At 34.8% G+C, this 27256-nt stretch overlaps 2 protein-coding genes across 2 annotated transcripts in view; one reads left to right on the top strand and one right to left on the bottom strand.

Moving 5' to 3' along the window:
- Positions 1-27256, bottom strand: part of LOC117418301 (catenin alpha-3-like) — a 183172-nt gene that overhangs the window by 93113 nt on the left and 62803 nt on the right. The window lies entirely within an intron of this gene.
- Positions 1-27256, top strand: part of LOC117418302 (leucine-rich repeat transmembrane neuronal protein 3-like) — a 35264-nt gene that overhangs the window by 2489 nt on the left and 5519 nt on the right. The window lies entirely within an intron of this gene.

The following is a 27256-nucleotide window of genomic DNA, read 5'->3' as shown; positions in this document are numbered from 1 at the left end:
CATTATGGTAAAAGAGCTTTCTAAAAGCTGGGAATGAGTAGTTGTTGAACTCTGGTGAGTCTGGTTAGCAGAGCCAGGTGCATTCATGATGCAGTCGCTTTTGTAAAATATATAATCTATCCGCTGAAAAATGTCAGATTGACACCATTTGTGTTCTCTGAATTCTGGTATTACGCAATAAACACATTTGTCCATTGTTTACATATATTTTTGCATTTATACAATTTAAGCCACACATGCAATGTATCCCTCAGATGGTTAATCCTAGATCACTTTTTGCAAAGTACCAACATCTTACTTCAATAAAAAAAAAAAAAGAAATCAAAGTAAATAATACAAAGAATAAATCTAAAACAATGTCCAAAATCTATTCCATTAGTTCTCAAATATTTGAACAGAATTAATGTATTGTTTGTTTTTTAGCACCCACTCCTAATAATAAGAGATGTTCAACAGTGTAAAAAAAAGAAAGAAATCTGGTTGCATTTTTGAAATGCAAATTAGTACTATCTTTAATTACACTGTACTGTAGATCTTGTCACCTTGTTTAACATATTAAATGTGGTATTTCGTGTGTAGTATAAAAAACATCTGGAGCTAGTTGCTGGTTACTAAATGTGTATTTTGTCGATAGTTCAGGCTTGGTGAATTACTATTCTACGATTTTTATACAAAATGTCTAATTATGAGGTTGCTTCATGCTAAGTGCATCCTGCTGCTGCTGTTCATTATTAGTAGATTGCAGGTGGCCTTGGGCATTCCAATGACCTTACAAATCAATACCTCTCTGTATCTGTCCCACCAGCTCACATTGCTAGTTGGTGCAGTAGTCAGTTTTTTGTCATGTTACCAAAAGCACAAGATGAAACAATTTAAATGATAGGGAAATATCAACAAATCAGCACTATTTAAAGTCTTTAATGTCATAGCTAACTCAAATACTGTAGTTTACTATTATATATATATATATATATATATATATATATATATATATATATATATATACACACACTTTTTAAAAATAATAATATATATTTTATTATTATTTAGAGAAGACATTCCATCTGCATGTACATGTATCTGGCATTAGCTTCAGCAATGCTACCTAGTTTATATTCATACATTTTAAACTCATTTTCTAACTATTGCTAATATGTACATGCTATTAAAAGACTGTCATCATATTCCAAGTACAGAAGAACAGGTGATGTACTCTATCAGCATATCAAAATTAATTCCTTAGTGCAACTTATGTTATATATATATATATATATATATATATATATATATATATATTTGCATATAAATCCTTTATTGGACAGGGGGGAGATTCATATCGAACTGGAATGGTTTTGGTTAACAGTAAAGCCTTTGGTTCACATTTAGTATGACAAATTGATGCATACAATTAGTAATCGTGCAGTGTGTCATAGATTGATGTGTAGATTACATGAATTAAACTGGAAATAACTTGCCAGTTCACATGTAATTGGAATCACTGGCACTTCTAAAATATTACTATTTTCTATTTTTTTGGAGGGGGGGGGGGGGTACATTTATTTTCATTCTCTGAGGATTTTTTAAATATGTGTTTTTGAATAAATAATGAAACTGAAAGATATGTTCCTAATAAATGAAGACTGACCTTTTTCAGTTAAAATTTTAAGAACATTTTGGCCAATTTCTCTTCTAATTATTCCAAAGCAATTTACAAAACGAGATTCCTTCATGCAAATTTTTTATTTATTTAAAGTACACTCTTGGGACATGACTAGATTGGGGTTTGAGAATTACAAGAAAATATACAGTTCTGTGCAATGAGCCTTGAAGTTAAATAACTAATAAATAAATAAATAAATAATACCTTTCCCTGTCCTCGTGTTGCAGCCTTAGGGAGCATAAGAGGCTCTTTAAGGTTATAGAAAAAATAACTGTCGCATTAAGAGTGTTCCTCAACTAGGAATTAAGCATACTCCCTGGTGGTGCTGTGATTGTTGAAGCTGTTAAGCTCTAATGTTTCCAGTACTTTCAAGTACCAGTGAACTGCCTCATTTGAGACATTACCTGGATTGATCCAATGGTTGCTGTATATAAGAGTTAAGGGGTAAAATGAAAGATCCCCAGAAATGCCATTTTAAAGGATTGAAACTGGATTACTGCATTATTACACTTGAATTGATAACAAAGTAGAACACTTTGACCTAGACATACGGCAGCAGGATTTGTGGATAGTGAAAATATTAAAAGATGTCTATTAATAAGAATGCATATGGTGGCTCAATGGGTTATCTAATCATTCACCTTATTATAGAAATATGATGCACTGACTTTTAGTATTAGAAAAGGGTTGTATAGTCCTGAAAGGGTTAGCTTATAAACTAATATGCTTTAGAATGTTTTAATATTTTGATTTTATATGGGATTTTTGATCTTTCAGTCCTCCCACACACAAATAACATGCTGTATTCAAGATAATCCTACCAGTCCTTCAATCTCTCTAAATACAGAATGCAATTGAAGAAAGAGGGAATGCAACGTGTGTTTTTTTACACTTCTCTTTTTGTCTGGGAGATGCATATTCACAGAATTATTACTTAGCAGTGTTCCTTTATTCTATTCTATGGATGATTAATGGATATGACTCCTTAAAACAAATCACCCTGAAATATACAAAATGGGTGTTGAACCTAGAAGACTGTGATCATAATTTAAAATCCACTGGTGCTCGGAACCGTTTTTAGAGAACAATAGACCAATACTTGAGCATACATACAGCTGCTTTCTTGCTGCGTTGTTTTATCTCCACAATTGAATAAAAATCTCAGCTGTATTCAAAGGGAATGACCAGATTATTTATTTTTCTGACCTGGTAGGATTCATGCCTAACCAGGACTGGCAGTCCAAAATTAAGCCTGGATAAACCTGAATTTGCCCTGGTCTCATCATCTTAATGAAGTTTCATTGTGATTTACCCAACCGTACTGCACTCAGATGAGCAGTCCCATTCATCCTCTGCACTTCATTAAAACATTTTTAACAGTGTTTTTTTTTTATTTGCCTTGCCTGTTAGCACACATACTGTATAGCTGCCAACTCATTCAATAACACACAGCAATATAATTTGAGTATTATGAATAGGTATGAGTAGAGTAAATTCTAATCAAGTTTCCTAGTTCTTTCTCTCAACTAGCCTCAAAGGGATACATGTCAATCCTCCTATTAAACAGAGACTTAATGGGCTGTCTATAAACAGATACCTTAGGGACCTTGATTTAAACTTGAGAAGTAAAAGAAATTACCAGAAATTGTTCCACATTGAAGGGTTTATAATTGTGTTTGTGAGCATCTAATCAAGCATATTCATCTGAGGGATGCTGAATAGAAAAAAATAACAGCATAACCCCTAAACACTCATGGTTGCTTAGAGCAAATAGCAGTTGGAATCTAAAAGGAAATATTGTGTGCAACAAATGGTAGGTTTGACAACATCAGCCCATCATTCTGAGTTCCCTAGAATGGATATGATCCTGTAATGAAGAATATAGGTTGATAATATAGGCACCACTCCAGTCCAAGTTCAGTACTATTTGTTACATGATTTAAAAATACAGTACAGTGCACAACTTTACATTAATTTATTCTGACTTTTAAAGTGATGTGTGTGCATCCAAGACCCCAGTAGTGCAATAGTGTACAGATCCCAATCTCTTATCTCTGTTTTCCTGCCCCCCTGGGGCATCAAAGAAAGAGAAATGGGTCAGGGTCAGATCCATATTATGCCAGTGCACCTGAGAAATACTGTTCTTTAGAGTTGTGTTAAACAGCTGTTTATCCTTCTATTTATCTTTTGCATTAGTTCCCTTACATCAGTTGGGGAGCAGCAGTGGGGCAGCAGTGTGGAGTAGTGGTTAGGGCTCTGGGCTCTGGGCTCTGGGCTCTGGGCTCTGGGCTCTGGACTCTGGACTCTTGACCAGAGGGTTGGGGGTTCAATCCCAGGTGGGGGACACTGCTGCTGTACCCTTGAGCAAGGTACTTCACATAGATTGCTCCAGTAAAAACCTAACTGTATAAATGGGTAATTGTATGTAAAAATTATGTGTAAAAAATAGTGTAATTGTATGTAAAAATAATGTGATATCTTGTAACAATTGTAAGTCGCCCTGGATAAGGACGTCTGCTAAGGAATAAATAATAAATAATTTAGCTATTGAAATCCAAACATCAATAAAAAGCATTAAGAATAGTGATTACAAGGACTGTTTATATGCAACTCATATTCTGGATGTAAGAACATAGACATTGCAGATAATGCATTTACAGATACTGTAGAAAGAAATTAGAAAATATATTATTTTTAAATTCCATAACGGAATGTTATCTGCTGGAAATCATGGAACAAACAAGAGAACCCACTGCACTATTGGCTACTGGTTGGCTAGGGGTGAACAATGCATCAACAACTGCTGCAAAGTCTCTGTCTCATCCGAAGGACGGAGCACAAGGAAGTTAAGTGACTTGCTCAGGGTCACATACAGCGAGTCAGTGGTTGAGCTGGGATTTGAACTGGGAACCTCCTGGTAACAAACCCCTTTCTTTAACCTCTGGACCACCAAATGAGGGGTAGTCAAGTGTTTAATAGGAGACACAGGGAGTGCTGACGTGTAGAAGTTTTGGGGTGGAAAGAGGATGTAGAAACACTCCTGCGATCCTTTAAAACAAACCTACAAGAAAGATTTAAAAAAAACATGCACTGCACTCAGCCCCATTGTGGTAATTAAATCCACCTTGTGTAAAATACATTTTGCCTTTAGAGGCACAGGGTTTCAATTAAATGGAAATCATTTTTCAACACTCAAAAGAGATGCAGACAGTTTAATAAGATGCTAAAGGAAAGTGTACCTGAAAAAAGGCCACTGTTCAGTTCTCAGATGTACTTACTGTACTCCTCATGTTTAAACCACAGCTTTGTGGAAATAGCTCAACTTTAAATAGAAAGTACATTTTTATAAAGATGCAAACCAAATGGCCCTTTACATGGTCTTATGTACTGGTATAGATGGTGGCTGGTGTATACAGTATATTGCCATTGTTTAAATATTTAAAATAGCACTCTCCCTGGCATTTTACATATTTTTACATTCATAGAGCTTCCAATGCCAACAGACAAAACTGAGTGATAATCTATCCAAGGTACTGTACATATCTCTTTGTGTAAAGTAATACAAGTATCTTTATTACAAAATACTACTTCTTGCATACTGTCACCCTTTCTAATGATGAGAAAATGTCTAAGAGTAGTTTCAATTGCATTTCTGTACATATAATGGGTCTTTATAGTCTGGATAGTCACATCCAGACATTTCCAGATTCACAATAGAAATGCACTGACTGAATGATATTCACTGTAGTGCAGAGAACATAGTTAGAAATACTAGAAGAAACTTAGAAGACACTGAAAAACACTTTGTAATTTCAAATTCAGCACTATTCAGTGTTTAGTAGTTATGGAAAGAGCATAGTTAATTTACCTATCTAAAATTTACTTCCAACCACTGATCAAGTGGTTTGAGTTTGACCCCCAATTATTACCTCTTGGTATTTGTTGGTAAGAAACAGACAGCAGAGTATGTTCCATCGACATAGTCCTGAGGAAAAGTGTGCCAGAATAAAGCAAACAGATTTTTGTTTTTGAACGTCTGGCTCAAACATAACTTACCCTGTAATTACAGGAAGGCTGTTTACATATCTGCCTCAGGAGTAAACGAATATGGAGAATTTCAAATCAAAATGTAGATACTGTTATTTTGTATTTGTATATGCAAATGACACTTATGCCCAATATAATAAAGTGTTAACTACAGAGTGCATACAAGATTACAGTTATTCCAGGAAGACACAATCTGAGACAAAGTTGAAGGTTTTATACTGGCGATATACTGATCCATGTACCAGGTATGTCCTTTACTAAGAGCAATTATAAGACAAGTGCTTTGGTCTTTTCATTATTTAAGGTCGAGTTTTAAAAAGTCAGTTTAGTGCTGCTTTCTGCACTGTGTGAATCAGTTGTGAGGATGCTACAGTTTGTCCCTGTATATACAGTAGTAGTGGATCATCTGTCTTTTTTAGTTTTTACCCCAGCTTATTCCTCTAAATATCTACATGTACAAACATAACACTGCAGTTAAACACATGGCATTAGCAAATTCTGCTACAGTACCTACAGTATATACTGGCACGTTCACACTGAATAATAAATTGAGGTTGAAATACAAAAGAAAAGCAAATTTAGAGTCATGGCAATGTACTCAATATAAACTTATCTATAACCCCCCCTTAATTAGTAAATGCATAAACATCAATATGTTGAATGCAATATGTTCACATTTCTGGGTCGTTTATAGTATGATGTAAAACAGTTTATATACATTTTACACTGAATTCCATTTCTCAAATTTAGCTCAGAGCTTTTATTGTCAGGTATGTTTTGTTTTTTTTTTAAACGCTGGAGGATTCGATATTATCACAAACACTCTGTTCAGTCTGGCTCGATATGACTTCCCCTCTTAAATGGATGCAAGCATTACTCTTGTGACCTAGATTTAAATCCAGCCAAAGGCAGGCTAACCAAAAGTCAATCATTACTGATAATTGTTCAGGACAATGAGCTGTAATTGCTTCAGCCCACCTGGCCTCATAGATGCAGCACAAAGTCAGACTGACAATGAGAACAGTGAGAAATGAATACAATACCAAAGCAGGGCTGTTGTATAAAGGATGCAGGGGGACAGCAGTAGTACAACACTAAAAGAGACTACCGCTATAAAAAGCTTATTCTTCCATGGAGTGTTTCAAACACGTTTTCATTTATCAGCAGCAGCAGTTGGGTCTCAAGGCTCTTAATGCTGAAAACAAATTTCAGAATTCCAATAGAGTGACATATCCTATGTCAATTTCATCATAACCACGAACATCACCCTTGACATACTAAGTTTTTGCATCTGGATTCCAAACAATCAAACTACTTCTTCCACAGTCATATGAAGTTGCTCTTGTTTTAGAGAGAGCTCAATGCAAATGTAAACTTGAGCAATAATGGTACAGAGGTCTATCGCCATACATCACAAGAGCTTGATATTTGTTTTTGTGCTTTCCATGTGGCGCTGTCATGTGTCTACAGTTGCCTAACTTGAGTCAGGAGTGGGCAACCATATCACAGCCTGATCACAGCTTGTATAGTCAATTTTAACAGGTATTTTTTTTGCAAATCTTGGATAGGAAAGCATAAATTAAAAGAAGAAAAAAACCACATCAACAAACTAAGGTTATGTGAAACGTATTTCCAAAAACTCAACAAATAAATTACATATGGCACCCCTCAAACAAGCATGCTATTTAGAAGCAATTAAAAATAATTTAAAAACAAATTAAAACCTACAGGACAATCCATCTTTAATTAAGACCAGATTGTATTTAAACGCATATTCTGCATTCATTCAGAGCAATACAAATAACAAAAAATACCAGCTAATTATCACTGAATTGTGTGATTGTTTAATTAAATGTGTAGCATCAAATTATAAAAGGTTTACTCTGTATTCATGCCAACACATACAACTTTTTTTTTTATTTTATTCAATTGCTTGCAGGTGTTTTCAAGGAGACAGAAAGCTTTTCAGCAATTTTATCCCACATTTTCTATTTTCCTACTTGTGACAATATCTGACTCTGAGACCAAAGGGCAGAGCCCAAGGGTCCCCCACCTGTCAGGCAGGAACACATTGCCCTAATATGTGCTGATACAGTGGCTTGTTTTACTATAATTACTATACAGCACAAAGTAAAACTAATAAAAGACATTCAAACGCTATGTTTGCAATGCTTATTCTCCATTGTTGTTTCTCTGTAGATTATTGTTTACTTTGCCAACTAGCAATCCCAGTGAACATGTCCCTTTCCAACCACTTCTAAAAGCCGAATTTTTGAAGTGACATGGTTTGAAAAAAGACCATTAGGGCTATGCAGCTGTAATTTCTGTCCTCTCTGAAACACCGATTTTATTGAGATTTTTTCATTTACTAACTCACTTTTGCAGAGGAAGAAATTACAGTGGCACAAATTAAATTCTGAAAATAAAAAGGTACATTGTAAAGGCAATGTAATCTGTTCCTATGGGATGGGCAGTACCTAACAGTCTGGTTTGCCTTCATGGGTATAGTTCATTCTCAAGGATTTTCTGTTAAACATACCTCACATATATATAGGGCAGCTAGCTCTTTGAGCTAATATAGATAGATAATATAGATAGATAGATAGAGATATGTGCTATATGTTAGATATTCTGCATTGAACAGAATAGATTGCTTTATAATTACTAATAAATCAAACGGCTATTAGTCAGGCCACACAGATCGTCTAGCTGGATATCAGTGACAACTAATCTAATCAGAACCCCTAAGATTTAATAATTTAAAAGGACATTTCTTTTTCCTTTTTCTCAGTTCTTTATTGGGAAAAAAATATTCTTATCAAATGCTTTGTTTAAAATGTTACTGCATTAAAAACTACTAAAAAGGTCAGACCCCAGCACACTTGCACTTAAGAAATTGTACATATTAATGTTGTTCAGTATCATTAAACAGTTTTTGATCTATGCAACTATTTCTATGGTAACAATTTAGACAGCTTGTAGTGTAAATTATGTTTAACACGTCTAGGGCTCAATACTACAACTGGACCATCAAAAAAGGATTTGCACGGAAACAAAATTTTTTAAATATATTTTTTCCACCTGCTTATTTAAGAAAATAATATATTACAATTGTTTTTGATTACCGCTAACCTTATTGTATTTATTGCAATTCATTTTCAGTTCAAGTTGCATTTTGCTACAGTATGTGGTATTATGTAAGGGGCAAGTTCCCCCATTAGTGATATAGGCTTAGGGAAAGAGATGCTTTCACTGATGCTCTCAGTTTAATGAAGTTTTTATCTCCCTTTTAAATTCAGTAAAAAAATTGAAGCTTAAAGAGCATTTAACTTAATCCAGACTCAGATCATTCTGTCTGTTGATGGCAATCTATGTGTTAATCAAAGCTGTCTCAGCTGTGGCCTAAATGAGCTCATTGAACTTAAAATATCACATATTTAGACAAAAGGAGAAAACATCCTCTGATATGTCAGTCACCAATACATAAACAGCACAGTGCCCCATGACATTGCTACATTCGCACAAATTACTGCTGCTGTATCATGTGTTCTGTTCATTGTTTTAATATGTATTTATGCTTTTCAATATCTTCATCTATCTATACCACGTTGTTCTACTTTCTATACCGTGATTTTTGATTACATATTTATTTACTAACAGAATGGTACAGCAGTTGATGTATTACATTACATTATAATAAGTAACCCTGCATAACAAAATACGCTACATAAATCTCTATTTTGACAATACAAATTTTCTGCAACCGTAGAGAGGACCTGTGGGAAGGGCTGACTACTTAGCTGGTGGAATGGCCTTTGAATGTCTGTTAGTGCTATTTTGATAGTGTAATACACTTTACAGCCGAAGAAGGGTATTAAATGTGGTGTTGAAAACAAAAAGTGTTCACATATGATGAGACTGAACATGATTCTCTGAATTCAGCTGTTTAAATAAGTGTTAACCATACTTGCTTTATCATATATAGCTGCAGTGTATAAATAGAATACTTCATGACCATTCCTGGAGTGCTGTGGTTATAGCACTCTTGAGGATAGCCGTAAACAACCTGCAGTGGCTCGTTGGTTATTTGGCCATCTTTATTCAATACTCATTGTACATCCTCTATTTAAACTGTGGTACATTATACTTAGTGTTCTGCGTTTCCAGTTAATTCCAAATTATACCCAAGATTTACAGAATTTTTTTTAACTAGACGTCGGTTTTTAAATGATTTTTGTCTATTATTCAATACTTTCCTGATACTATTTTCTAGGAAATACAAAATATTTTAATTAAAATGCTGTTTTATTTTGACTCTGACATTGTAATAAGCAGTCCTACACTGTATCCTAGGATACAGCAGACGTTTAGACGTCAGAGGAACAGATAACATTCATACGTGGTTCTCTGTCACTTCACAAAGACATTATCACCTGATTATCTTGGCCAATCAAGTATGATTATTGTGGCAATTGCTGGGCATAGTAACTACTAGCTTGATCAAAAACTAAACTGAAATACTACGAAAATATAATATTTTTAGTGGATGAGGAATAGGGATGTAAATCAGTTTATGAATATTCAAAAGAAAACAAATGTTTCGAAGTATACAAAAAGCAAAAATAGCAGAAGTGGGTCAGATGAGGCAAAGAATGCATAGCGTTGCATAAACTAAAACAATAAAGTGAACTGAGAGACAAGCAATCCATTTATGCAGCTTTTGCACGAGCACAGAATTACTGTGTTACGCTGTGCTTTGCTGGACAGCCACTGCTTATTGCAGAGAGGTATGTATTGGTGACTTCGTGCAACAGTACTGTCCATCAGCTAAAACACTGCCTAATGCAGACAATCCTAATCGCAAATATTTGACAGAAAATGGTGATGCTTTAGTTGGTAAACTTATGGAACGCATTGATGGAAATGTTCAGTATGCTTTTTGATGCGTCTCCCGATGGCTTGGACTATGCAGTTCTGTCCATTTTCTTTTCTTTTTATGATTTCAAGGTGAATAAACCTGGCTTGTTTTGTGCTGATATCATTTCCGTCAGCACAGCGATTGCCCAAACGTTCGCAAAGTACCAGCTAACTTGGGAAAATGTAGCTTCGACTTGCACAGATTCTGCTTCATCATACATGCCAGGGAGATTACATTTAATCAGAAACTAGAACTGCTACACATCATATTCCACATGTAAAGTATGTATACTGAGATTTTTTCCACAGTTTTTTTACAGATCTTTCAATTAAACACTATTTTTAATGATTTTATCCCTTTTTAATACATGTAAAATCAACTCTAAAAAATTCCTTGAATTTGTTTTTTAAAGTTAAAACCGAAAATGCGGAACACTAAGTATACTGCAATTAACGTTTGTAAGGGGGTTTGAAAAAGATGCCTTCTCTTCTTTTAATGATGAGTCAATAACATCTGTCAGGACAGAATAACTTAAAATGTAACAAAAATTCAATTTTTCTGAAATATTAAAGACTTAACCATCTCTTGGGTGTTTCAATGCTGGTTTAATAAGGTTCTTTTGCAAAAGGCACTTTGCCGTTCTGACACTGTTAGCTTATCTTTAATAGGTTGTGGCACAAATGTCATTAGATTGAATTTAAAGCACTGTTGCTGCAAGCAATGAGAGATATTGTATTTAACTCATATGAATAAGAGCTATGACAAAGGACCTCCAGTATAAGAAGAGAAATGTTCCTAAAACCCTTCCAAAATAAGTTTTTAAAAAACAAGAAGCAAAAGCCCCACTCATAACAAAAGAAATGAAATGGATAATGTCTTTTGTTCAGGAATACATTTTGTAGTTTACATGTCAATAAAGAAGAGCAATAATACTTCAGTAAATGCTGTATTAATACAAGAAGATCAGTAATCATGAAAGTAAGCCAAACAAACCAGACGGTGGTTAAGGATTAGTTATTCGTGAGTTTGATTCTCTTCATATTGAAGAGCCCTAGTATATGAATAATTATGAACTCATTTGAATTTATATTGTCTTCAGTTCATGTGGTCAATTATCAGTGTTTATTTCTTATTAGCAGATATTTCATGGACTAACTGATGTTCATTTTATTCCAGTTCATGCTTGAATACATATTTAAAATGATGCATGATAATAAAATCTATTTAAAAATGGTCACGTTAGTGTGAGGTTGCATACTACGAGAAACCACTGATTTAATGACATGATGGTTTGAGCTGAACCAGAGAAAAATTAGATTTAAACTGCTATACATCCTGTTCAAACCAAATGAAAAATTCAGCACCACTGCTGCCTTGAAATACCATTATCTGGTAAATACAAAGTGCTTACTGCAAACGTGTAATATTATTTGCACCAACTTTGCTGTAAACACTGGATTCAGGGCTAATTATATAAATACATCAGCACATGGATTAAACGTTGACTGGATTACACCTGCCTTCTAAATGATGTTGAGATATGTAGGATCGTAGACGGTTCTGTGCCTGCTTGCCTGCTCGACAGGTACTGGATATTTCTGGCCATGCTTTTACATCAGAAGGTTATTCACTCCCTCTCACCAAATACATTGCGTGTCAGTTTGTTATCAGGAACCATTTGTTAGACCTAACTTATATTTAGTTCCTTTAGGCTCTATCACACTGCAACACATGTCTGTGAGGTGAACATCAGGTTCTCCTGTGGGAACGATGCTGATATTTCTGTTACAACTTACTAACACTAAAAGTATTGCAGCATATTGTAATGGACGTAAAGCAAAAACAAGCATAACATTAAATGGATTATTATTATTATTATTATTATTATTATTATTCTTCCAAAAAGCAAATTAATGCCTGCTAATCCCATCAATGAGAAGATTCAGAACCCCATCTGTGAGTTTTTTTTTTTTTTTTTTTTTACACAGATACGCCGCAAACATAAATGGTTTGATCTTTCTCTCTTTATCATAGTATGCACTTCAAAGAACTCCTATCAGAGGCTGCATTTGAATTGTGTTCTGGATGTCATCTACTAGATATGAACACACCAAAAAAAAAAAAAACATAATATTGTCTGTACATCAAAGGCCAGCAAAAAAAAAAAAAAAAATAATAATAATAATAATAATAATAATAATAATAATAATAATAATAATAATTGTTATTATTATTTAGGGAAACAATTAAAAACACTGAGGTTAGGAACTTCAAAGCAGAAATGCTGGAGTTACAGCATTTTTATAATAACACAAATGTATCTAATCATGCTTAGAAAATGCTGTTTATTTGTTCTAATTTAAAGAAAAAAAATCTTCACTTTAGTTGTTTGTTTGGATTCATTTATTTCACAGTTGTTGTCCCTGATATCCATTATGACTTTATATTCAGTTTTTCGATAATCTAATTGAAGCAAAATAATTGCACCCCTAATACTATTCCCTGATATTCATAAATATATACCACCTGTAATTATTTCCAAAGTGCAATAGCACAAATGTTTGACAAAGCATTTCTGTCCTTTCAGTCTGGTGAGATCCTTCATCATCTTTGTAAAACTTGTCAAATTCCTCAGACTAATCCTTAATTCAATTCACGGTTGGCATTTAGCTTCATTGCAGCAATACAGCACTCAGGTGTTTTTTTCCTGACTTGTCTATCTTTTTAATCCTTTTAAGATCCATTCAAGAGTTCTTATCCCCTGCAATATTGCCTATTATAGCTTTGTCTTCAGTTGCTTAAGCTTTGGCTAATCAAATTATTTCAAATTTCTTCTTTCATTCAATGGTTACTAATTAAGTTTTCTTTCACAACTGATTTTTTTTCTTTTTATATTAAAGATACAATGCCTCATGTTGTATTTGTTGTTCTTGTTGTTTTCTTATTCTGTTTTTCTACCTGAGCTATAACCTGCCATTCATAACAAAGACTTCACCATTTACTTTTTTTTGTACTATTACCTTTCAGAAAATAAGTGTCTTATCTTGTGTGTGACTGGCTGAGCAGCCTACCATTACATTCCCTGTAAAATGCACATTCCACACTGGCTGTCAAAAAATGTGAAAATGTAAAAAGTCTGCAATGTACACAAATGGCAATGGAATCACATGACATTTCATCTAATCTGCTATAACTGTATGCACTGTGTGAGAGTTGTGTGCAACTATTCAAAAGCAATAATGAGAAAGCAAAAAAATTTCAATGACTTCACATGGGGCATGACAGTGTGTGCCCATGCAACCAATTCATCAACACAGTGGCTTTATTCTCCCAACACCAGGAAACCACAACTACAGGCGCCAGTGAGTCATGACAGACTGAGTCTGCAAACATGTGCAACGTATTGTGACAGGTAACAGACAGTGCTACAGCGGCACAAATCACATTAACCTTCAACAGCGGACAAGAACCACTTGAACAATGGACCAAGCGCTACGTGGCCCTACTGTAGCTCCTACTAAGGCCATTCATTCATTCACACTATTTGACCAGTCAGTGTATATTAATACAGCACATAACATGAATACATTCCCCTATAACAGACCTTGATATAGTTGTAAGCATGTTTTAAAGGGAGGGAAAGCTTTGGTCGCTGCAGCTAAAAATACTGATGGGCAATACAAACTGGACTGTCAAAAAGTAGAAGGCTAAACTAAGGGCTCATGCAATTTTACAATGGAAACCATGACTGTAAAATAATCATCAAGAATGCTTTTAATACACACTCTCTGTTTCAAGGCATTACAATTGAAGACATAATAGCAACACTGACAGATCTCTGGGTCATCATGTTTACTGTAAAACATATCTGTCTTATTCTCACAGGGTAATGAGAAAATACCCCTGTAAAAATAAATGCAGAAATATGTTTAATAGTTAATGTACCCTAAGGAAAGAGCTATTTGTTATACATTATAGATTTTATTGTATTTTTTAAGAAAAAGACCTCTACGCGCATGAAATGCAGTAATCCCTCAGATTAACCGCGCCCTCTGCTATAATGCACATAATTCATGACTCCCAATGTATTACAGTTTTACAAGGTTACAGTTTATATACAGATACTGTGTTGTCCTGTGCATAAGATTGGGGCTCTGTTACAACAGCCGTCTCCCATTCACTCTAGATGTACCTGTTACTTGTGATACAAAAGTCACTCAGCATATCCCTCCAACTCTCTCAATTAATTTGGATGCAATTTCCCCACAACTATATGATCACATGATCAGAGCTTTATTGTCATATCAACTTTGAGAAAATGAGCTGATACTGTTGAATTACAACAAATGTGTTTTAGATTTCTCAAGCCACCATGAACTCACATGTTCAATGCTTTGGAATTTGTTGATATGCCTGTCCTTAGTTTTTATATTCACACTTGATCTTATCCCAGTCTATGACTGAAATACTATTAATTAAAACAACTAAAACAACACTTTAATCAAAATGATTCTCTACATCATTCCCAAATGCACCAGAACTCATTCAGCAAGCATCAGTCAAGATCTGCACAACTCCCATTACTGTTCTACTTAGATTAAAAAACAGTGAAGCATGATCATTTTACTATTAGTACCACTGCACCTGAACTAATCTGGCCATTGATTTACTTTACTACTGTACATGGTGTTTGAATGAGATGTAAACCCAGGTCCTATTGTAAGTGACTCTGCAGCAACAGTTGTTATGCATAGTTCTCTCCCTAGTCTCTGTAAGTCACTTTGGATAAATGGCTAATTAATAGTAGATTACATAGTAAATACACGTGTACTTACACATAATTAAAATGTGATTTTGTATAGCTACAATGTACTTAAAATGTTATATATATATATATATATATATATATATATATATATATATATATATATATATATATATATATATATATATGTACAGAATTGTATCAGAAAAGAGTCAGGGTTGGGATTAGGTTTAGAGTTAGGGTTAGGGTTAGTATTATATCATGCAAAAAAAAAAGTACACATTAATTACATTGTAACTCTATATCTTTATATAGCACCTTTCATAGTGGACCATCATCAGAAAGCACTTTACAGAGGTTAGGCTGTGAACTGTGCATTATATGCAGTCACTTACAACAGGACATTGATTTAACATCTCATCCACAGGACGGAGCACAAGGAGGTAAAGTGACTTGCTCAGGGTCACACAGTGAGTCAGTCAGTGGCAGAGATGGGATTTGAACCACTGACCTTTTGTTTACAAGCCCTGGACTTTAACCACTGGACCACACTGCCTCCTCCTAATAACATTGTAATAATTTACATATTTAAACTTGTAACTATCAATTACAGTGCACAAGCGTGTTATTTATTAGTACAGCATTTGTTGAAATTTGTAGCAATTGATATAAAGGCCTAAAAGCCTATAACATGCTTAGGCTCAGAGATAAACCTGCTGTGAACAAATGATGACAAATGAAGATGACAAGGCCAAAGTGGGAAAACAGTCATGATATCAAACTGAATGAATCATATATTAGTGTCCCTCGTTGTAAGATGGCCTTTTATACCAGAGCGGGTTTTAAGGTGGTATAGTCATGGCTCCCATTCGCCCCACTTCACTGGTATGTTATTTAATGTAAATGTTAAAAGTTTTGACATATGTTTGGATTTTAAATTATATGAGCACATACTTTTAGTGCATAACTGTGTGACACCCAACTTGAAATTCAAATTAGAAAATCAGTTTTTGATCTTTATTATATAGGATTAATACTGTATAACCCCCAGTACTGTCCTTGGTGCATTATTGATCACTCTACACTTTTGGCCCCTTGACAGCAAAGGAGAGCTAATTGAAAAGCTGGAAAGGTCAGCAGATTAGTATTATTATGTATTTTAGATATGGCACAAGCAAGTCTGTGGTCTAACCTGCTCTAGAAGAATGTACATGACTAAACTGATAAAAATCCTGATCAAAGAATAATGTGACCAGTTCACAGCAATGAGCTTCATCAAACCCTTTTAATGACTCTCACTGATCATTACAGGGTTTTGTTCTTTATGTAACACTGATGGTTTCTTTTCATTCATTTTTTTATTCAGTTTTGTAACACTGCTGCCACAAAAGGGTTGATTTCTTGTTGAAAGATACCCCACATGGCCCCCCGAGTTTGTATGAAACACTGCCTTGAGCAAAATGTTCAGGATGCTGTTGTCTAAATACTGGTTGTTCTAAATCAATTTTGTTTTAACCTACAGAAGCACTGTGCTTAAAAAAAAAAAATTAAATTTTATTTTTACAGTTTTATTTTTTACTGGATTCCTATTTTTCTATCATTTATGTCGATGAGGCTCCCATGTTTAGAATACAAAAATGACCAGGCAGAGTTCATTTTGTTATTATAAATTTAATCAAAACAACAACGCAAGTTTGTCATCAAACCTTTTTGTTATATATTTCAGGGTTGTTTTTTTTTATTTTAATTTATTTTGTTTATTCCAAATGTCAAGTTTGTTAAATCGAAAAAGAGTGGTACGGTTAAAAGCCTCTGCTCTAGTTGCCAGGATATTCATACCCATCTCCTTCTTTGCCAAGCAAGGCAAAATCAGCACCCCCCAAGGCCACTGTGCACTGTTTCATTTGTCTGTGCCAGGACTACAGGATACTGAAGGAAATGTTGCCAATATAAAACTACTTTAGTCTCAAAGTCATTTCTGAAAGTAATTTTTTAAAAAGAATGTTTGAATTTCCATAATGCAATGCAAAATATCAGTGCATGAATACACGATTATGGATAATTTTTTGATGGGGGTGCATTCATTTATGCATTATTTTTAGTTGCAGTGCATTAAGATGCCTCTCCAGGAAAATAACTGCGTGTCTGATTCAAGCTGCTTGAAAACACCCCAAGTTGGTTTTGTTTGTGGTATATTATGTAACATATTCGGTTGGAGCATTTCATTACTGCATAGGGTCCAGACTAAGATGTTCTCCTGTCTCAGGTGGGCCACTTTAATTAGAGAGATTCTGTTATTTTTGAAAGCTCAACATCTGTATTTGCAACCAACAATCTGTTCCTGTTTAACCCCATCTTTTTCCATTAAATTCATGCAAATTATTCAATGCTTCTGAAGTCCAATTCATGGCAGGGATTTTAGAATATTTAAATAACATCTTATATATAATATATAATATATATATATACTATATATATATATATATATATATATACTATATATATATATATATATATATATATATATATATATATATATATATATATATATACACACACACACACACTTTCTAAAAGTAGTACTGTATATCTGGCATTGGCTTCAGTAATGCTTCCTACATTCAATTAAGATCTAGTTTATATTCATACATGTTAAACTCATTTTCTAACTATTGCTAATATGTACATGCTATTAAAAGACTGTCATCATATTCCAAGTACAGAAGAACAGGTGAAGTACTCTATCATCATATCAAAATTAATTCCTTAGTGCCACTTATGATTAATTCAATATATTGTAGCACTAACAAGTGCCTATTAATGTCATGATTAAAGGACCACCATAAGATAATCCAGTGGTAACTGGGATAACATGTATCTCGTTTTTCAAATGAATTACCTGCAGGTTTGGTTTTCACACAGTGTGACAGTGTAAAAGACTCTGACATCACACTGTAATTCTGTACTTAGAAAAATCCACTACTGTACCTCCAAGACAAGTTAATAAGACAGGCTTGGAGAGGAAGTACACACCCGAACAGCATATGTACAATTGTATAACCATATGCAAGCCTTATTCACAAATGTATTAATGACTTTCATCCTTAAAGCACTTATGAACGGACACCTACCATTTATGGCCCAAAAAATAACAGAGCTGAAAGCAGCATGCATTATATTACAGGCACTGCTGCACAAGGCGATGAAACCAGTTAGGAAAAATAACCTCTATTCCCAGCCTGTTTATTATGTGTATTTCCTGGGGGTACTTTTGATACAAAAAAAAACTGTTGGACTCCGTGCAAATCTCACTTCTTTTACTTGCAGACTAAAAAGACAGTTTGCATAAAACTGTACACTTGTTGTAGTCAGACAACCCCAATATGAAATCAGTCTTTGGTTTTTGTTGTATATCACGTGTAAACGTCACTCAACGATGCCAGGCATCTTTATTATTATTATTTTATTTAGCAGACACCTTTATCCAAGGTGACTTACAGAGACTAGGGTGTGTGAACTATGCATCAGCTGCAGAGTCACTTACAATTACGTCTCACCCGGAAGACGGAGCACAAGGAGGTTAATTGACTTGCTCAGGGTCACACAGTGAGTCAGTGGCTGAGGTGGAATTTGAACCGGGGACCTCTAGGTTACAAGCCCTGTTCTTTAACCACTGGACCACACAGCCTCCTTAACTGTTGAATACATAATGATATAACTGTTGAATACATAACTTCTTAAATCTTGAATACATAATGCATGCAGAATGCTTCTAAAATTCGTAAAAGGGTGTGGATAATTTTCAGAAAACTACAATAATATTACAGTTCCAATTATGATGTACAGAACAGTACATTTTTGTTACAATTACAAACCTTCTGGTGTTGCATAGCAACGAGCTTTAAAAACTGGTTCAGAGATTGTGATTTCCTGTCCTTTTTAGTATGGCAGTAGTTTGTCATAACAGCAAAAACAATATTTGCATGACAGAGCTTATTGATTTTCTCCATTAGTTTGGTCACAGCCAGCAAAAAAATAATCTTCAGCCCTCATTCACAGAACACTGTCTGCTGTTTTATATTATCTTTCCTTCACCCTAGATATCGGTTTATTGAGTATCTGCTTCTTGATGCAGAGACCACTTATCATTGTTGTTTACTTGTGCCAAGATATGGCTTAAACTCATTAATAGCACTGAAATGGAGGGCAATGTTGTTGCTTTGCTTTTTTCAGTACTGCCTGGTTGAATAGAGTTAAAAGGAAGAAGCTGTTTTGGAAAGAAACAAATTTTGCTGTAAATATTGCTCCTAATAAAGTATTTTTTGAGGGTCATGGATCATGCATGTATAATTTCTGTCGTGATTGGTCAGCAATTACCTTTGCTGTATCAAACATCTCACACACCCGCAGTTGACCTGACACAATAAAAGCAGCTTAACAGTGTGAAATGGGATTTTCTGTCGTGATGTCATGTAAGGAGCTGACAGCCTCCTAAAAGCATTGTACGCTAGCAACATTAATAAGACATTCATTTGGGACAGAGCACTGAGGTAATGGGAGAGGTAGACATGTATTATTGTTATGAAGCATGATATATTGTACTACACTTGGTTAAATAAACCTCTGTTTGCAATAATTGCTTTCAGTTAGTGTTGCACATGCTTGATCAGTTCACCAAGAGGTCCCCATCCCTTCAATGGCTTCTTTCCTGTTATAAACCAATGAGCTGCATTCCCTATTGACTGACATGTTTTCAGACATAAACATGTTTTGACCCATTTACTGCTGAGGTCAAATGAACCAGGAAGTGCAACAGATGACATGAGAATAAGGCAGAGAAACTGAGCAAAAGTAATGTTTGCTGCAACATGCATTTCTTTCAGAAGTACACCTGTAGCTAGAGCAAAGTGGGTAACATCCATGGAATGATGTTGTTAGCCACAACTACTTTAAATAGATTTGGGTCAGTGTCTAATAATTGGGGCCGATTTGTGACATCATGGTGCCCATGTTACTTCCGAAATACAATTTACGGGTCCTAGTAATTAGACTGCTTGGAGACAGAGTGGGGTGTTATACTTGCTGTAAGGTGCTAATGAATGTTTTAACCAAGGATTTTCTTAAAAGCACAAATATTAAAGTTTTTAGTGCTTCTTAAACCTCTGTTGAAATCTGAGATCATTCAAATGTTTGCCGTTTTTATACAAATACAAATACAGGGGAATACAAACAGGAGGCATCTCCACATCTTCACAATTTTGAAAATTGAAAGCTTTTGTGCTCTGATGTTTGAGACAAATGGGATTCTTCCAGTTAAATCATTAAATTATAATAAACAGGCAGGCCTTGCAGTAGAGATAGCCTTGCCCTTTACTCAAAGCACTTAGAGCTATACAGTACGTGTTCTACATTAACTATCATCACTAATGCCCCTCTGGCTGAAAACACTACCTTTAAAAGAACACTTGAGGAAAAAGTAAAACTGTTTGCTCCGATTATAATCCATGAAAGACTGCAGGTTGATGCAGTTTTGTAGTTACTGGTTTTAAAGGAATGCTATACCTGTCATAACCCACAACCTGAAGTTGGGTTTGACTGGCTTGATTGAGATCAGGAAAGGTTTTAAAAGGCTGGGAACTCATAACTCCCGTCAACAACTGGACGGTGAAGTCTTCATCGTTGGACGTATCTCTTAATTAGTTTATGTATTTTATGTCCAATATACATGTATACATGTATCAGATTGGTGGAACCTTTATGTGCAGTTACATCAATGTACAATGTGCTATTACAGTACAGTACAGTACGGCTATTTGTCAGGAACCAGCAAAAGAATCTTTTTTTTTTTTTTTTTTTTTTTAAATAAAGAAATTGTATTTGTTGGAATCATATTGTAATTTGATATTTCTGTACATACAGTCCAGTATTAAAGAGATTTGGAGAGAGTTGACTGTATTACAGAACACTGAAGGCTGCACCGTGAAAGAATACAGTTACCATGGAAGGTGCCAAGGAAGTATGCTTCACTTTTAAACAAAACATCACTGTAGGATGCTGCAGCATTAACCCTTAAATGCCAAATGGGGTACTTCACCACATTTTTAGGTCATTTGTTTGATCTGTTACTGAATACCTGTTTCAAGAGACCACAGATACAAATGATTCAAACAGAAATAAAACACTCTATATGACAATGATTTGGGGGTATTGATGTAACAAAATACATTTTCAGTACTGAGGGGGTTAGGTAGGTTTGGAAAATATGCAGCTTGTACAAAATCAGAAGTCAGCTTGAAATGACTGTGCTTAGACAGGCTTGGACCTCTAGCCCTGAGACATCAGTGAGTGATGTTTTAAAAAAGTAATGCATAACAAAAGATTAGTTCAATAATGGTTACTCAAACTCGAGGAAATTGTATTTTTTGCAGACTGCCAAAAACCAATTTAAGATAAAGTCTGCTAATGTTTTTACTTTGCAAAACTATTCAGCAGTATTAGCAGGGTTATGAATGACTTTATTAATGCCATTCAACATGCCATAAAACCAGTCAGTGGAAATGTCTTCAATAGCTGCCCAAAGTAAGGCCATAAATTGAAGATTAATAAGAATAGTTTAATCGAAGAACTTGACAAAGGTTATTGGATTCACAGAGGTGAGTACTTAGCAATAGGTTTCACCTTTCTTATTTTGTCACCCTTCTAAAACCAATTAAACCATGTAAAAATGAAAGAAAACAGGTGTGTGCTTTTTTCCCCAGTGACTACATTGTTTAACAAAATGTGGTACTGATTAAATACATTATGTTTAGATAGCAATGAAAGTAAGTGTTCAGTTCCACTATATCTATACTGAGGATATCACTTTAAAGTTCATGACATAGAGTTGTTGTTTTTTTTTTTCTCCAGACAAGGTTGTATTGAATTTGATCATACTTTCCATCACAATTGACATGTAATGTTGTGAACGATGCTATTTGCTGCACATGCTTTTGTCTCAAACGTTCCCAGAGACATCAGATTTCAAATTATCTAATTCACAACACGGTGAATGTAGTTGAGCATTGGGCAGTAATGCATCTGAATCATTTACTATCTCAGGTACTAATGAGATGAGGGGATCCAGGCTGTGGTTTGTAATCAATTTGAAGAGTACCAGCACACACATAGATAAAGTATCTCAGCAGTATAATTACCTTCCAACCTTTTGGAAACACAGCAGACATGCTGCATTGAGAAGAACAATGAGCAATAGCATGTTCACGTTTGTTGTCAGATATATAATAAAAACATGCATGTCAGTTTATCTTAACCACGGATAATAAAAGCTGTTGCACTACAATGTGGGTGTTCTGAAACTTGATGAACTCAGTAAGCACAAAATATTTTAAAATTCCTCACCAATTTCTAAAGAATGTGTTTAAGTACTACAAGTTTATTGCAAAATAAATCTAAATTAGATAACAACAAGGCAATTGTTTGATGGTGACATTATTACTGCATAATAGTTTGCTTAATCCTGGTTGTTTGTGTTTCAGAGTCATAGTTTAAATATTATCAAAATACACAAAGAAAATCACACACCTGCTTTGAAGTTAGTACTAATATTTTCAAAAGTAATCTATTTTCCCTATGAAATGCAAATTAATTTGTAGAAATTGAAACCCCTTTATGAATAGTCAACAAACTACTACACTTGCTAATTGAGTCACTGTATTGACATTTAGTGAACTTTACAATTAGTACATTTCTCAAAATGTCATTAAGGTAATCTATAAGAAAATTGCAATATCAGCAAGTTTGTAAATGCCATCAAATTTAAGATTTTAAAATTATACAGTTAGGCACAGACACAAAACAGGAAAGATTACAAAGAGTCATTCAATTTAAAGGAGTCAAGAAATACAGTCCCCAACATTTCTGTTTGTATGCTCTAGATTTCACATTCAAAATATTGAAATTGATAAAAAAAAAAAATACTATAGCAGCACTGAATGCATTCTGAACCTACCAAGACCGTATCCCTGCCCAGCGGAAGCAATTAAGATCTTGCACAGAACATTCAAACCAGCAGAATCCTTGGCAATGCTTGGAAGACTGGGAGTCCCCAACACCAATGAAAGAAGTAGCAGAGATGTATTTCATGGAGAGAGCAGATCAAAGGCTGCAGCCCCAGGCCCATTCCTTTTATCTTCACAGAAGCATACAAATTAGATTTATTGGGGATGAAATTGTGTGCTGTGTATGCTTGCGGTATTTGATGATAATTTTAGACAACCCCTAATATAATGGATACATTACAAAAACATGTACTGCAACTTTTACTACAGTATTTACTGCAGAAAATGTATCCCATGGGGTGTCCTACAGGAATTTGATACCTGTTCTCTGGGGCCTCACAGCAATGTATTGTAACATTGTATTCTATGAACATGCTGTATCTTTAACAAGCTGCACATTAATAAGAATTGCTCTTATATTTGGGCCCTGGTGTTTTTCAATATGGGGACCTGTGGTTACCCTGAGTCTTCTCTCCATACATCAATAAATTGGCTAATGTGACACAGAAGACAATTAGAAGAGTCCATTTGGGAAATTTGGCAACGCATATCCCTTCTCATTGCAAAGGGGAATTATAATTATCTGCTATGTCAGAATACAGGTAGAGCAGACTGCATTTTTACAGTACATAAAACCAAACTGTCACTGCAAAGCTGGAGAACATTACATATGAGGAGAGCATATTGATATGTTCATTCTCATAAGACCTTCTGCTTTCAAGCAAGTTACGTACCCATTGCAGAAATGAGTGATGCAGTTTAAACTATGTTGGCTGTATGTATAAAAGTTCATAACTACCTCTTTGCGTGGTACCTTTCATTTAGGTTGCGTAATGTATAAACAAGGTTTATAGTTTCATATTGTCTTTGACGTTGCGTATGCTCAGTCAATTAAAATTATACGTCCGTCAACTCTTCATTTGATATTCATGGATCATAAATCTAATGTGCATACTCAGTTTCAATTACTGGATGTATACACTTTCATCTGTTCATATCTTCTTCGTATGTATCATTTACACTTGCTCCATGTTGGTGTGACTCCAGGAATGTTTCCTGGGTTATTACTATTAACTATGTTACTTCCAGGTCAGAGTTTATTATTATTATAGTATTTATGACTTTTGTTTTACATTCTGGTGCTTTGCAGATGACATGTTGTATGCTTTATTTATTTGCACATGTGCACATACAAGTCTATATGTGTACCAGGTTTCTACTGTATTACTGTGTGTGTCAGCTACAATCCTCTCCCAGCAATTACTGCAATAACAATGGTGCTTTGGCAGCTGAAATTGTTATACTTAATGCTTTTGTGGCGGAGATTCCTGTCAATAGGTTGAGACAAAGAGAGCCAAGAGTATTTTAACCCCAAAATGTGTTTGGAGAGTTGGATGGCTTTTAAAATGCATTTCGGTTGTTTTATCAGATCTGGAGATGTGCCGCAATATTACTCTGATTTTGGCTGAGGATGACTTTCAAGCCCCCATTGACAAAGTAGCACCCAATCCTTTACACCCCGACATTCCTCAATTTGACCTGACGTAATATATATGCTAATAAGGCAAGCTCTAGTACAATGAACCTCCATATTTTTGTTTAGTTGCATCGATGTCTGCTAAGAAATAAATAATAATAATAATCGAAATAACAGCATTACAATGTCCTCCTCAAACCCCATACATACAAAACAACCTTTATACATACAGCCCTACATCTATATACAGAATATACAGTGTCAGAGTCTCTGCCAGTTCTCACTTATTCCCTGTTAACAGTGTGTGCTGCAGGGGAATGGCAGGTCACAACACAGACACCTTATTGTGCAGTGTGTTTGTGGTCACACTGATACCCACAGACAAGTAATGACAGCGTTCTCTATGACACAATGTGCCATATTCACCATATTGTTCCCCATGGTCTGCTGTTGCTACCAGTACAAGTTGCTTTACTCAAGAGCTGTTTAGCATCAGTTTGCTCATTTGTAGTTTTCTGTACTTATTTGGTGTCTATGTTTTGTGTCTAGGATTCCAATTGTTGGCTTTTTGAAGCTACTGGGGACTGGCCTTATCTTAATAAACATGCAGGAAAGACTGCACTGTGTACATACATTATTAAAAATGAAAGAGAAAACAGCAAGGGGTTATCTGACATCTGTCCTCACTGCAAGAGAAAGCGCCAGTGCTTTGGCAGCAACGGGTATTAGACCTTTCTTTTCCTCAGTAGTTTTATTTGTCACTAAAGCTGTTTACATTTGCATTACACTCATCTGAGCAAGTGAGTAGGTCAACTGAACAAAGCAGAATATAGCTGTGAAACATGATGTTTTTTATACTTAGTAAACAGGTAGGCATACGGAATACTCATTATTATTATTAGTAGTAGTCGTAGTAGGAGGAGGAGGCCATTTGGCCCATCAATGTTGGTCACGTTCCATGTGGCTGATTGCCTTTTTTCTGAATTTTTACATAGTTTACAATAGTCATAGATGTCCCTTGACTGGCTGTCTACTATACATTCAAAAGCAATATGGTCCTTTAATCTGCCAGCCTATCCTCCTGGTTCATGGTGTTTTTGGAGTTTTATAGCTGTTTATTTGCATCACTTTTGAAATGGCTGTAATCCTAAATGGCTACTGCCAACTGCTGTTGTTACATTTTGTCAATAATAAAGTTAGTATCTTAGCAGGTGGCAGTGTTTAATAATCTTTTTTTCTGCACTCATGAGACCTGAGACCTTTATCTGAGAAGAAGCAAAGAGCCTTAGAAACAAATAATTCAAAGCACAAATTACAGCAGCCACCAAAAATAAATAAATATATACATATACAATTTTGTCTAAGACTGCTGTTGGGTTTGATGGTTTGATCAAAACAACAAAGGTAATTTTCTTGTGACCTTTCATGGTCCTCTGGATGCCAAGATGCAATACTCAAAGTACTTTGATGTGCATTACCATCCAGACCACCTTCCTACTAAGATAAGTAAACCTTACACACATCACAATATCTTCCTGCTTTGAGTACATGTGGACCTTTTGAGAAACAAAACATTTCATTTTCCCATACAAGTTGAGTTACATTACGACTCCACGACATCTTTTCACAATCTCTCAGTTCCCATCGTATTTTACGCATGCATTTTTTTTGGAGGAAAAAATAAATGAGTTGTTTGTATTTTTTCTCTGATGCTCAACCCAACCTACACCGTGCAGTCACCAAACCTTTTGGCTTGAGAACCACTGACCATAAACATATTCATAAAACCACTGCATGTGGAAACACTACACAAAGCGCTGCTAAAAAGTGTTCTGAAAACATATTCATAATCATAAAGGATGAATGTGTGTATATATTTCTATTGTCATAAGTTTTTTTTTATTTTTTATGTTGTAACACAGTAACATTAGTGAGATAATAAATAGCTTTTCTACATTATTTACAATCCGGATTTGTCAACAGAGGCTTAATTTTGTCTAAGACTGCTGTTGGCAGTCTGGGATTGAAATACATTCCCTATTAATTAAGAATGCATATTACAGAGTGCACTTATTTGGAATACAATTAATAAAAGTACATGTCAGTCAAATGGCACATTTGAGACACTCGTTTAAATAGTTGCTGCTAGGCCAACGTGTAAGCAGAGTAAAGGCATGGCGAGTACCTTGTACTGTACTGTATATAGATGGTTTATGGTTGAAAATCAACAAACTATTATGAGCCAGAAAATTTATATAATATCTATAGTACTGCCTACAGCAGGAAACACATTATTTTATATAACATTAAATATATTATGTGTAAATATTGT

This window comes from Acipenser ruthenus, chromosome 13 (assembly GCF_902713425.1).
Source record: "Acipenser ruthenus chromosome 13, fAciRut3.2 maternal haplotype, whole genome shotgun sequence".
In the NCBI taxonomy this organism is placed as follows: Eukaryota; Metazoa; Chordata; class Actinopteri; order Acipenseriformes; family Acipenseridae; genus Acipenser; species Acipenser ruthenus.
This window is presented reverse-complemented; position numbering and strand designations above follow the sequence as displayed.